This window comes from Pleurodeles waltl, chromosome 4_2, assembly GCF_031143425.1.
Source record: "Pleurodeles waltl isolate 20211129_DDA chromosome 4_2, aPleWal1.hap1.20221129, whole genome shotgun sequence".
NCBI classification, from domain to species: Eukaryota; Metazoa; Chordata; class Amphibia; order Caudata; family Salamandridae; genus Pleurodeles; species Pleurodeles waltl.
Window position 1 is genome coordinate 972,260,871 of NC_090443.1, and position 11,292 is coordinate 972,272,162.

The window sequence follows — 11,292 nt, forward strand, 5'->3', positions numbered from 1 at the left end:
TCACCGACCCTCTCACTGCCTTCTCATTTGAATACACATCACAGAGGGTAATATGGCCTTAGAACCTGCCGTAGCGGGCTCTATCGGCTATTAAAGGCCCGCTCCCGCGTTAAAGACCCGAGCCGAAGGTGAGGGCCTTTAACAAGGGAGAGGGACTTTAATTGCCAGTACAGCCCGCTACGGCGGGTTCTAAGGCTATTAGAACATTCTGCCACTCAGGGCAGAATGTTCTATTAAATAAAACAAATTCCTCATGGTACCCGAGGGGATTAGAATCCCCTTTGGCTCCGTGAGGCTTTGTTCACAGCTTCTGCTGTGAACAAAGCGAACATTGGCGCTGCGGGCTTTTACCGGCCAGTAAAAGCCTGCAGCACTTCATTGTTTTCAATGGAGCTGCCAACGTTCCACTGTTCTAATTACAATTAGAACATGGAGGAACATCACTCTGTCTGTTCTGCAGAAAGGCCAAGGATTGGATGAGCACATTGCCTGAACACATTCACCACCCATCGACAAGCACATAAACATCTCCCTACAAGTTGTACCTAGCTATAGCTGACTCAGTTTTCTAGTGCGTGTTTTAGAAGAGTTGCGTGTTTTATGAAAATACTACAGAAAAATCGAAAAGTAAAATGGCTTTCTTAAGGTTTGGGCTTTCTGATGATGGCTGGCTTTTCTGTTGCACCTCCCCCAGGGTGATGCGAGCGCGAGTCCAGAAAAAAAAAGCAAAAATACAAACACTCTTAAAGAATGCAAATCCAAATGGGAAGCACACTTCAGGCGTAAATGACTTAGAAGCTGATGCTATTTTTTTTTTTAACCATGCCGCCCAGCGAGTGGAAAGGTCCCGGTTGGACCATTAAAGGGGGTGTCAACATCCAGACACAATAGTAGGTGGGCTCCGATAGACGCACGTTCATGCTATGGTTGTCCATGGGTGGGGGGAGGTTATTGGGGCAGTTTTGGTTGCAGTTATCGATGTTATACAGGTTGCTGTTTGTCACACACTATGGCTGGGAGGGTATGAAGGCACCCACACTAGGGAGACATGTAGAACATCACACACAATGGTAGTCCGGAATGGTTATACACTCCTCACCTGGAATGTGAGGGGACTTGGCACAGCCACCAAACGATACAGGGTGATTTCATTGCTTAGGCACCGGGGAGTCAGTATAGCCTGCCTCAAACTCATCTGACGGACGCTGAAGCGCAGAAACTGGCTAAAAAATAGAGGGGGCAGAACTATTATGCTACTTTCTCATCTTTCCCTAGGGGAGTAAACATCTCGGTGGCCCGGGGGTCCCTTTTGCACTGCGCTCGATGGAGGCAGATATAGAAGGCATATACATCCTGCTTAGAGGGACCTTGGATGGTCACCAATTGGAAATACTCAACTCTTATGCCTTGAATACGGACAACCCCACATTCGAGCCGCCTTAGCTAGTGAACTGTCCAGGCACATGGGGTCTGAAGTCATTTGGATAGGGGACTTCAATTGTATTATAGACGGGCTGCCCGGGTAAGTGCACTGTGCTCTGCAGTCCCAATCCGCCTGGACGGATTCTGTTTATTGGAAACCTGACGTATGGTACCAGGCGCAACCACGGCCAAGACGCTCATATGGGGGATGCAGGGAGACCATCTGGGTGAGTGCCCCATGCAGTAGTACCCTAACCAGCCTGCAACACTAAAATGTCCTACTTGTTTATGAAAAAGTTAGCCAATTATTTAAGTTTGACCAATGACCACATCAGTAGTTTTCTTGCAAAAGTTCCCTTTATCTTTTAAAGATGGACCCCGGGGTGGCGAAAGGACATTAACGAAGACCACTGATTCCCTTGCAAGTCTTATAAATTGCGCAGGCGCCAAAGCCTATGACACGCTCCCTTTTTAGGACGTCACTGAACGTGAGTTCTCGCGAGACCTCTCAGCTATAAGAATGTTCTGCGCGCGGTAACAACTCCTATTTCATCTCTGCAGTCTGCGGAATGGGTGAGAATTTTGTTTCATCCGGGGAGTGCGGGTTCTGTTAATAGTTGCCTTTAATCGTCTGATGCCATAAGTGTTACCTCTTTCCGTGCGTGCCTTACCCAGCCCGCCCCCCCCTCCTGCGTGTGGCCGTTTCACGCAGCCACGGCAGGTTTCCCCGTGTGAGGACACGCCTCGTGTCCCTGGATTTCGCGTTGACCGGGCCCCAGTGTTTGTTCACTGTCGGTTAGGGTCCAGAGCGCTCCTCTCTGTATGCTCCCTTTGGCAAGGGGTGGTGAAGACCAGGTGCTTCTCTTTACTTTGGAGGGGATTGTACTGCTGAGTGTATATGATGAAACTTTCATTGCGGATTAAACCTGAATCGTGTGTGGAAACAACCTTGGAGAACTGAACACTCAGCACCGCGTGTCACCCTTACGACCCCCCCCCCCCGTTCCCCTCCTTTAACAGCCGCTTCATGTCTTGTTCTTCTCGCAGGGGCTTCCAACCGGAGCGCGGCAAGAACGGAGGAGGATGGGGCCGAAACGTGAAACAAACGCCGCCGGCGCACTGGTAAGTAGTGTAACGCTTTATCCTCGTGATTTGTGGGACCCCCCCACCTTACCAGAGTAGGATTCTAGTTACGTCCCAACTACTCACGTGGCGCTGGGTCCTTTCGACCCGTATCCTGTGTTTTTATAGCGCTATGGCCTTTGCAGGGCTGCTCTCCCGCAATCCGTTTATGAAGTTAGTGTAGCTGCTGGCGTCCCAAGAGAAGCCTGTAATTAGGACATTATTTGCAGCGCCTCGAGCGCGCTGATCTAAATGCAGCGCGCATAAACGCTAACCGGGCTGCCATGTCCCTGTCTGCGAATTGACGGGTAACGCCCGCTTCTCTTGTTCTGCAGTGAATGTTGCTGGCGCACGACGAGGGTACCTAGACTGACGTCAGTCATGGCATTGACATGAAAGGTGAGACTACACTGCTTTCTGGTTGATCGCAACTTGGACAATCATTTAACTGCTCTAATGCACAGTTAAAGGGTCATTGCACGCTGGTTAGGTGTACCTCTTTTCTTAATTCTAGTTGTGGCTCTGACTGTCGTAACTTAAATTCGCCGTGTAAAACGGCTGAATTCGCGGTTTGGGGCGGGGGGCGGTCGGTCGGGTGTGTTCAGGTATGTTTTGCTAATGGCAGAATGGATGATGAAAGCTTAACCTTAGGTGGGTGGCGAAGGCCGTGTTGGCCGCTCTCGTCGCTGCCGGTGATAGGATTGTCATAGTTACTCTGACTGATTGCCTAGTTCTTCTTTCCCCCATCCTCTTCACGCTTTTACGATGCCTTGTGACACCTTACATTTTTCGTTTTTAGCTGGTTCCGGGAGTCTGCCAAGGCCCGAAGATGCGCGGTACCATCTGGGTGGTTTAAATGTAAGTGCAATTTTTCTACCTACAGTAGCTCTATCGTCAGCATCATTGGGCTTCGGTTAAATGTTGGTTAATTCTTAGCACCTCAGTCCCCGTCCCCGAATAGTCGAAGCTACCATCATCGTCTGTATTACCGAGAGCAAAGGGAGCAGGCCATGTGCTTCTTAAACAACTGTACTTACAGTACCTCTAAGTAGCTGCTGCACTCGAAGCCATACCAGTTCTGATTGCTGTTTCTTGTATAGTTGCCACATTTTGTTTCCTCTCTTGGCTCACCCCCGCGAGGATATAGACTTGTGGTGCTGCGTACTTAGTAGACGAGATTAAACATCTTTTTGTAAGACCTTCCTTTATTATTAGGCTACTAACTCCCTCTGAATGCTCAAGTCAAATAGATGTACTGGTGACTGCCAGGCTAACCGATGTAAATGTGGATCTTGTGCTCGCCACAGGTGCTCCGTTCATGTCAGTGGGAGCTAATTAGGGTAGGAAATTATGGGTTGGCACTGTAATGTCACTACTACCGCTGAGCGAAAAGGATAGGATATTTTATTTGATAAGCCTGAACATTATGCAAAGCGAGATTATTTCATCGCTGTTTTTCAGAAATAAATCCACCGCGATTCTTTGAGTGCTATTGTCCCAGCTCTAGCGGATTGGCCTTTTTTTTTTTTTTTTTTTTTTATCTTGATCTTGCTCGGATTTCAACCTCAATCCCTTTTTTCCCCAAGTGTCTTCTGTTGATGATAACTTTGTCCAGTTCTGCTACTGAAATCTTAATGGATGACAACTTGGCAACTGAAGAAGACATGGCAATTTCTTTATTGAAATTGACTGAAAACTGCATTGAAATTACAACATGCTCTTTCTTTTGCAGCCAGAACTTGGAATGTGATACCCTGATCGGCTTCCTGTCTGGTCGTTTTCAAGCGGAAGTGAACTGGTGAGTACTGTCTTGACGTCCCATGCTTTGTTTTTGGCCTTTTCCACTGCTAGTCGCTGTGCTTAACCTTAGGGGTGCGTAGTCTAATCCGCACTTTGAACTTGCTGTCTTCTATGAGGATAATCTTGTCCAGTTCTGCTACTGAATTTTAAGCGATGACAACTTGGAATCTGAGGAAGACTTGTTTTGTGTGATAATTTTTGCTGTTGTGCGTTTCCCACAAGTCTAACTGGATCATTGTTTTCATTGCAGTCGGTGTTCGGCACGAAGAACCGCTTTTCGAGGATTAAAACAAATATTGGCCATTGTTTTACAGTCCAATAAAAACCTCTTAATTTTAAACATTTTTGGTTGTCTGACTTCTTTAGGAGGGCTCGTGGGTACCTCGTGTGGGCTGCACTGTCAAGTGACTATCTGGTCTTACTTACTGGCCTTGTGGTCTCATTCCAGTGCTAGAGCAAATCCCTTCTTGCAGAAAGGGCTGACTTGTTGAATAGCTTGCTCCTTCCGAGAGTTGGGTACATAATTTTAAACACTGCATGAGGTTACTTGACCAGGCCAGTCAGTGCGTATCGTTCTGTTAAGGATGAATAATATGAATCCTATGCTGTGGAGTTCTCCAGGCACGTGTAGGACTTTTTTTTTTTTTTTTTTCCCCCAGTTCGTTTTCAATTTCTGTTCAGCATTTTGATGCCCTGAAGTAAAATGATGTGCCTTCTGCTGTAGAGCTTTACCAATACTTGAGCATTTTGGTGCACATTTAATACTACACCCAACTCCCCCCTCCCCTTCCCCGGGACAACAAACACAATACACACCCAACCGGCCCCACCACCCCACAACCAGAACACATCCTGCAACAACACCCTCGTGCACAACACCACCCACCTCAACTGCTTGCTCCTCAACACCTGCTCCCTTCACAAACCTGCCGTATAATTTTGGGACCACATCACATTCGCCTGACATCCCCTTCCTCACAGAAACCTGGATCAACCCCTCCTCAGAACCCGACATAGCCATCGCCACCCCAAGGGCTACAAACTCCAATGCAATGACCGCCTCAACAGGCCAAGGGGTGGCATCGCCATCCTACACAGGGATGCCATCAAAGTCGCCACCAGCTCCCGAGCCACCATTGACCACACAGAACACATGCACTTCCTAATCCACATTAACAACAACTTCATCCGCAGGTACACTAATCTACTGACCACCAGGACCACGCCCCGCCTTCTGCGACACCATCAGCCCGCATGCCCTCACCTCCACAGACTACATCCTCCTTGGTGATGGTGATTTAAACCTTCACCTGCAGAACCTACAAGACCACAACTCTACTTCCCTTATAGACTGCCTCACCAACCTTGGACTCAAAATAACTGGTCCCCGCACCCACCCAGACACACGTTCAACACATAGCCTACACCCACACCACCGAACTGCTCTGGACTGACCACCACTGTGTCCACTTCTTTGCCAAACCCCCACACCCTACTGCATGTGGGACAAGATCCCCACAGAATGCCTGAACTCCCAACTGGCTCATAACCCCCCCCCCCCCCCCAAACACGGGAGCCCACAACCTCCATAGTCACCCGCAACATCAAGAATGCCCCATGGTTCACACCCGAGCTCCAAGCGCAAATGCCGCCAACCAGAGAAAATATGGCAACAAGAACCCTCTACAACCAACTCATCCACCCTCCAAAGCCGCCAAAAGAGACCACTACAAGACACGCCTTGACCACAACTCTCAAAACAGCAAAGAACTCTCCCCCCATCAATAATGAACTAGCCAAAGCCAGCAACATAGACCCATCACACACAGCCCCTATGTGACGCCCTCTTCAACCACTTCACCACAAAAATCCTTGACATTCACAACAGCTTCATACCACACGCCTCACTCACCCAACCCCCACCCCACACACCCGGAAAAAAAAACATGAACTCCACCTGCTCTGGTTCCCCCCTCTGACCACATCACATCTACAACAAAGCCAGCCCAACCATTGGCCCCCATACTCAGCAACATAATCAACCCCTCCTTCGACTCTGCCAACTACCCAGACCACTGGGAGCGCGCGAAAATCACTGCTCCCAAGAAAAAAAGCTGCTCCAGAGATCCCCTCCAAGTATCGCCCCATCTCCCTCCTCCCTTTCCCTGCCAAGGTCACTGCGAAACTAGTCCACACCTGCCTATCCCCACTACCTTGAAGAAAACAACAGTCTTGATTTCTCCCAACCCCCTCCCCAAATCCGGGTTGCCAAAGAACCACAGCACGGAAACCGCCCTCATCGCATGCACTGACGGCATTAGGACCAAAGGCGAGACCGTCGCACTCATCCTCTTTGACCTCTCTGCTGCCTTTGACACTGTCTGCCACCACACACTGCACACGCCTCCACAACAGGAATTCGCCACAAAGCCTTAGACTGGCTCATCTCCTTCCTCACTGACCGGACCCAGAGTCTGTCTCCCACCAAGGTTCCTCTCAGCCGCGCACTCTTCAACTTTTACATTATCCCCCTAGCCAACATCCTCCGATCACACGGAATCACTATCCTCTCCTACGCAGATGACACACAACTCATCCTCATCTGTAACCCGACCACTGCCAAAACCAACCTACACGCAGCTCTCCTTGACACCGCCAACTGGATGACAACTAACCACCTCACGCTTATCTCTAACAAAACCGAAATCATCATCATCTTCGGTCCCAACAAAACTGTATGGGGTGACTCCTGGTGGCCCACCGCCCTAGGACCCGCAAACCATGCCTGGAACCTCAGCATCATCCTGGACCCCTGCCTCTCCATGACTGGGCAAATCAATGCTCTTACCTCCTGCTTCCTCATTCTCCGCACTCTTTAAAAAAAAAAAAAAAACCTTTAAATGGATTCCCCCAGACCATGAAGACAGTCACCCATGCACTCATCAGCAGACTAGACTACGGTAACGCCCGACACCACGCTCAAACTTGCACGCAAACTCCAGAGAATCCAGAACACAGCCGCACACTTCGTCCTTGGCCTCCCCCTCCACAAATGAATCTCACCGCACCTCAAAATCCTTCACTGGCTCCCCACAAACAGAATCACGTTCAAGATCCTCATCCACGCACACAAATTCCTCCGCAACACCGGCCCGGCGTAACTCGGCGAAAAAGGGAACTTTCACACACTCATCCACAGCCTCTGATCAACCAACCTTGCCCTAGCCAGTCCCCTGTATCCATCGTACCACCACAGGAGGCAGGTCCTTCTACCTCGCCCTGGGACCCTCACGGTTGAGTAGTGCACTTTATTGCCCTTTGCAAGTAAGTACTATTTGTGGGAGCCTAATAAACGTGAATCACCCCCCCCAAACATGTGCTCTGAGCGTATGATGGATTTTATGTACTGGAGTACTCCTTTGATCATGGCAATTCTATGTTCGAATTGCATTCAAGTTTAAACAAAAAAAATATATATTCTATGTGCAGCTGTAGCCCAGTTGAGAATGTTATGGTTTAAGTAGAAGTTAGGGGTGGCAAGCTTTAGGTCCACACATTAGAAAAATGGTGGGAATACAACCTTTTCCATCTCTTAATTTCAGTAGTCAAGGCATCTGAATAGGAGAGGTATTCCTTGAAGCGAAATAGTATGACAATCTAACGAGGTATCAACATTTTGTGATACTTGTCATGTTGGGACTGGGTAAAATGAGATTAAAAGCGCAAATCCAGTAGGTAGAAGTCGATACAAATTTTCGAAGAACAAACTAAGAAGAGTGCTCAGAAGTCACTTGAGGGAACATGCTGTAGGGTAGGCTGGCTACAGAGCCCACCTGAGCAAAAACCTGATTTCTAACACTTTCTAGTTGATGGGTCTCTTCATGTTACAGACCATGCCTTTTCTTAAGGCTCAGCCATTTAATTTACTGTTTTACAACTGGGCATCAATCCTGGGCAAGCCACAAGTTGTGTGCTACTACTGCAGTATTTTAGCATTTTAAATAGCGCTTATGACCTGTGGGCACCCGATGTGCTTCCCAAATGTGCAGCAAGCAACACCATGTAGGATGTGTGGTTGTTGGGCGGGGTCATCTTCTGTTCAAAGTGTTTCCATATCAGTGAGGACCACTGAGATGCAGTTATGTTATCAGGCACAGTACATAACAGGGTTGTAGAATATGTCAAAAACATGAAACACTTAAATGGTTTTCAGTATTTTGGCAGCTTTGAACAGTTCTACGTGTCCCTTTATGGTATGCTTTACGATTCTGAGCTGGCGTGGTTTAAAGGAGAGAAGTGGAGACATCTGCTGGGATGGGCATATTTTACTACGATCCCATATCTAAAAAAAAGTTGAGATGTGAAGAGGCAGTCAGGCTGTAGATATTAATTAAGGCTCTGCAGTGATATTAACATCAATCAGCAACCTGAGGGCGCCTTCCTCTTCTGTGGTTTCCTTCCATGTTTGTGATGTAGTGCGGCACGTGGGGGCGGGCACGGCATCAGTAGCTTATAGGACTCTAGAATACGTCACTGCACCCAGGGTTACGTGGAAAAGGCATTGGTTATGCCAATAGGGCTTGCCTTTGTAAGCGCTATTCACTTTGGGAGTGTCTCCTAGACATGTTGTACAGCAGCGTGGCTAGAAGTTAGTGGTGTGGTGTTGGCAATCAGGAAACATGAAATCCTTGGCAGATGATGGACTGCGTGGCCAATCTATATGCACAAGCCCATAATTCCAGTGCCCCTGTGCATAACGTGGATCACTTCACGCAAGGAGTACCACTAGGATGCAGCTGTGTCCTGCATCATAATGGTACTTAACTCCCACTCTTCTCCTGTTACAGTAACATACTGCTTCATAAAATAATCCATCAAAATGGGGAGATCTGCTAATTAAGATAAGCTTTGTGTTCTACAATTCAAATCTGCAGATAAGGTGGCTACGCCTTTTCCCTCGGGGCAGTGGAACTGTGGAATGCACTTTGATTGTTCTTCAAGGTGTTAATAAACAAAAACAAAAAAACATGTATTCCTACCCAGTGGTTTTTTTTTTTTTTATACAGCGCTTCCAGTAAGCCTACTCATCTGTTGTCAATATCTTTAAACATTGCTCTCTATTTGTCGATCCCCTAGCAACAGGAGATAGCCTTGTGGTGTAAGTGTGCCTTACAAAAACAGTACAGATGTGTTCTGCCTGAAGAAGCTAACCTCCTACACTACCCCTAGGGACATAACAGGAGTCTAATTCTGTGACAACCTGGTGAAGACTGCCTTGATTTCTTTAGAAAGCACGGGTTGCGGATTACTTACAAAATACTGACTTAAAGTTCTGCCTATTATTTGTGGAAACATTTGTACTGTGGCTGACCCTAGAAGCAGGGAGCTATAGTACAGACAGCCTGAGCTTTCGTCAGCCACTGCAACCTCACTGCTTCTTGGGAAATTGGGTCTAAAGCGATCTAAGTGACATATTTACAAGAAACTGGCGCATCAGTGCTGATGCACTAGTTTTCTTGCATCGCTGTTGCCCCACCTAACGACACCCTGGGTGCGCCGCATTTACATTACGGTGCACCATGGCACAAGTTGGGCGAATGGCATCAGCATTTTTGACGCTATTGTGGCGCTTTGCTTCACTAGCGTCAAAAATGTTGAGGCTAATGTAGCAAAGTGCAAGGAGGGCCCTTTAATTACAACGGTTGCGTCACTTTAATGCGTGATTCAAGCATGCGTTAAATGTGACGCCAAAAATGGAGCCGAGAAATATAGATTTCACTGCGCCATTTTTGTGGGCCTCCTAGCGTCGGAACGTCCCCCACCCCACACACACATACATTATGCCTCAGGCAGGCATAATGTGGCGCAAGGGGTTGCAATGTGGCGCTATGCATGCATTGCTCCACTTTGTAAATATGATTCAACAAGATATGCTATTGTGGTGCAAGGAAGAGCTAGGGCCTTGTAATTCTGGCCCTAAGATTGGTAGGGCTTCTTTTTGGTTTACTTTTTAATGCTGGTCTGCATTATTAGGTGTTACGTTGTAATTTTCTATGAACTTTTTTAACTGCTTTACCGGTGTGTTAGATGTTTTTATGAAATGCTGGTAAATTGGGTCATATTTTGTCTCCTATCGCTGCCCATATGATGAAGGGCGCTAACTAGTTGTTTTTTATCCACTGGTTTTAGGTAGTACTAAGTTACTTTCCAATTAATTACCTAAATGGATGACACAATTCATTCTACTCCAGAGAGTAAATATGTATACACTCGTAGAGATTAGTAAAACAACATGTCATGGATTTCTTTCACACACGTCCCATGTAGAGATACATACTATGCACACACCTTCAGCAAGGGGTTTATTGAGGAGAGTCAAACGAGATTTGGAGATGCTGTTACAAGTTTACATTTAGGCGATTTCACTACTTTCTTGAAATTTGGTCACTAGAGGAGCTTGAATAGGTGACACAGGTGTGTCCTAATGTAGGGATGTATTCAGTCTTCTTTTTTGTTTTAATAGTTTCTTCGTAGATGGGTATTCTTGCTATGGTAACCGTACCCAAAGTGATGGCATCCTGTTAAGGGAACTACATGTCAAGGAAAGCAGGGCACATCATGTTCAAGGTAGCTGAGTACCACTCAGGATCAGGAAGTCTTCCCCAATAAGTTATCAATAGACATGTTTTTGGATTATGTTTATTTCAAGTAGAGGCACACGCTTATATCTTACAAAGATTGTGACAGCGTTTCAAAGGTTCATAAGTTATGTGGACTAATAAGGATATAAAATGTTACATGAAACAAAAATTGATGGCTGAATAAAAGCATATCATGTATATTATGATGGATAAAACATCTTGACCAAGACGGTTAATTCAACTGATTTGATAGCGAGTGTCGTATTCACGGATTACCTTATGTATTTATATAGGCAACACTTTTAAG

At 46.9% G+C, this 11,292-nt stretch overlaps 1 long non-coding RNA gene and 5 other non-coding genes across 6 annotated transcripts; all 6 read left to right on the forward strand.

Annotated features, from left to right (window-relative positions):
• Nucleotides 1-1,918: 1,918 nt before the first annotated feature.
• On the forward strand, nt 1,919-4,684 carry LOC138293546 (uncharacterized). Its single transcript, XR_011203038.1, has 6 exons — nt 1,919-1,995; nt 2,470-2,544; nt 2,880-2,943; nt 3,344-3,402; nt 4,277-4,342; nt 4,595-4,684. It is a non-coding gene; the product is annotated as an uncharacterized lncRNA (long non-coding RNA).
• Nucleotides 2,316-2,390, forward strand: LOC138294359 (small nucleolar RNA SNORD55/SNORD39). The gene has a single exon (XR_011203374.1). It is a non-coding gene; the product is annotated as a small nucleolar RNA SNORD55/SNORD39 (small nucleolar RNA).
• Nucleotides 3,169-3,269, forward strand: LOC138294364 (small nucleolar RNA SNORD46). Its single transcript, XR_011203380.1, has one exon. It is a non-coding gene; the product is annotated as a small nucleolar RNA SNORD46 (small nucleolar RNA).
• Nucleotides 4,134-4,206, forward strand: LOC138294362 (small nucleolar RNA SNORD38). The gene has a single exon (XR_011203378.1). It is a non-coding gene; the product is annotated as a small nucleolar RNA SNORD38 (small nucleolar RNA).
• LOC138294360 (small nucleolar RNA SNORD38) lies at nt 4,451-4,521 on the forward strand. Its single transcript, XR_011203376.1, has one exon. It is a non-coding gene; the product is annotated as a small nucleolar RNA SNORD38 (small nucleolar RNA).
• A 52-nt stretch (nt 4,685-4,736) lies between the features above and the next one.
• On the forward strand, nt 4,737-4,868 carry LOC138294414 (small nucleolar RNA SNORA35). Its single transcript, XR_011203422.1, has one exon. It is a non-coding gene; the product is annotated as a small nucleolar RNA SNORA35 (small nucleolar RNA).
• Nucleotides 4,869-11,292: the final 6,424 nt, after the last annotated feature.